Genomic DNA, 2356 nt, shown 5'->3' with positions numbered 1-2356 from the left:
AGCTGAAACGACTGCCCCAAGCTGCCCATGCTGCCCCGCTGCTCGTGTCCCGTGTGCCCGACTGTGCTACAGTCCAGAAGAGGGAAACCAGGAGCGCTTGGTTAGGACATGGTACCTGCCTCCAGAAGCCCCCAGCGCAATGTTTAAATCATGGCACCAGCTACATGCCCCTCCACAGGCGGATACAAAGTTAGGGAATCCAGCCTTGAATGGAGTAAATATGGCAAAGCAGGAAAGTGGTTAAGAGTTGTCTTCCCAGTGCGCAATGGCTGCAAACAGCAGCCTCAATAGTGTATGCAGCCTGTTGCCCTAAGGGACCTCGGAGACAGCCCTTTCCAGTGGACATCATGACTGGCATGCTGTCCCCAATCCAGGCTCCAGACGGGTATGCGAGGTGCCTTTGGAAAGCCCCAGGGCACAGTGGCCAGGTGCCTTTGGAAAGCCCCAGGGCACAGTGGCCAGGGTCCACATTGGCCAAGTCATAATGTCCATCTGCACCAAGCTGCAGAACGAGGAGCATGTGACTGAGGCCCTCCGAAGGGCCAAGGTCAAGTTCCCTGGCTGCCAGAAGAGCCACATCTCCAAGAAGTGGCGATTTACTAAGTTTAATGCAGACGAATTTGAAAACATGGTGGCAGAAAAGCGGCTCATCCCGGATGGCTGTGGGGTCATATACATCCCTAATTGCGGCCCTCTGGACAAATGGCGGGCCCTGCGCTCACGAGAGCCTTGGCGCTGTCCCCTCCTTACTCGTGCCCACCAATAAATCCTACTTCCCTGTCAAAAAATGTAAAAAAAGAGTCGTCTTGCTGTTTTGGTGGTGGTGGTGGTGGTGGTGTTTGTTTTGTTTTGTTTTTCATTGATGTTGGTGAAAATCCAAAGGAGCCATGTCAGGCCACTCTCAAAGGCAATTGGTACAAGGGATCATTCACTTCCATCTGCACATGTTTAAAATTCCATCAGCAAAGTCATAAAGCATATAGAAAAGAGAAAGGAAAGGGAATTAAAGCTTCAAGCGGAAGAATAAGAAAATACGCTAAAATACGCAGAATGAATATGGTGATTAAGGACGCAAAGTCAGAATAACTGCGCCCATATTCTAGTGGTCAGTACTGAAGATACAAATACATAACTAGACACACAAACTAGAAATACATTTTAGGTTAAAATGAAAATTTGTGCTAATGGAAAGAGGATTAAGATCTAGAAAATCATCCAGACAGCATTTTTTTAAAGCAGATCAAAGTTATCAGACTCTTCAATGTTTGGTGGACTCCTCCAGTGAAATGCAGAGGCCTGGAGATCTTTGGGGGGAGCTTTTTGATTACAAATTCAACTTCTTTAATGGTTGAATGGTCCTCTAACCATTCGAGAAATTGAATTCAGAGTTTAAAATTTCCTGAAAAAACAAATCTCTTCTGGTTTCAGCTCTGACATGTAAAGAACCTGGAAGTCATTACTCCCATCCTTAAGAAAAAGCTTTAAAAAACTGAAAGTAGGTGACTTTTCTTGGACCCATCACAGAACTGAGGTCACAGGGCAAACAGCCACTTCAAAACCTGGAGAGACAGGCAAATCCAAAGAATCACAGCCAAGATCTGTTTACCTGGGGCAGAAGCAAATGGTGAACTGGGGCAAATGGTCTTCAAAGATAGAATAGACAAAAGGATACTGTCTTTAGCAGATAAAGGGCTGACACCCGTGATGGGGAGAACATGCAGACCCCAGAGAGAACGTGAGCAAAGACTATGGATAGGCAAGAGGAGACATAAAAATGCTCAAAACAGTTGTGGGGAAAAGTTCAAGTTAGCTAACGATGAAAGAAAAGCAAATTAAACCCCTGAGATAGGTTTCCTAAATTCTCTCCAAGCTGGCTGGAGCAAAGACTCTCTCTGGTGGCCACATCACACTGTTACATCCTTTCCGGAAGGCAGTTTAGCAGCTGATGTCAAGAACCTTAAACACCGTGTGCCCTTTTGCCTAGGAACTCCAATTCTAGGAAACTGCCATGAGAAAAACAGTTGGGGTCAAAGGCTCACACCCAAACATATTTGCCTCACACTACAGTGATAAGGAAATGCCAGAATATTGCAAAATGCTGGCAAGGAGCCGGTGTGTAAGCAATTCATGGTATCTATTAAAATGAATGTGGAGGATCCACTAAAATTACACTTAGAAAGCATTCTTGATGATAGGATAAAATGCTTATGGTGCTGTCTAAAGGGGAACAAAGAATACAAATTTGTATAAATCACGTATTTTCACCTGCACTTAAAAAAATCAGTCGAAAGGAAACATACAAAATATTAAAAGAGTTTATGTCTGGGTGAGAGCTGGCAGGGAGATTGGAAAATAC

At 44.9% G+C, this 2356-nt stretch overlaps 1 pseudogene; it reads left to right on the top strand.

The window, feature by feature from the left end:
* The first annotated feature begins 218 nt into the window (after window positions 1-218).
* Window positions 219-331, top strand: LOC133095816 (small nucleolar RNA SNORA70; annotated as a pseudogene).
* Window positions 332-2356: the final 2025 nt, after the last annotated feature.

The sequence above is a fragment of the Eubalaena glacialis genome, chromosome 7 (genome assembly GCF_028564815.1).
Source record: "Eubalaena glacialis isolate mEubGla1 chromosome 7, mEubGla1.1.hap2.+ XY, whole genome shotgun sequence".
NCBI classification, from domain to species: Eukaryota; Metazoa; Chordata; class Mammalia; order Artiodactyla; family Balaenidae; genus Eubalaena; species Eubalaena glacialis.
Note: the sequence above shows the minus strand (reverse complement) of the source record. Positions and strands in the feature narration are given on the sequence as shown.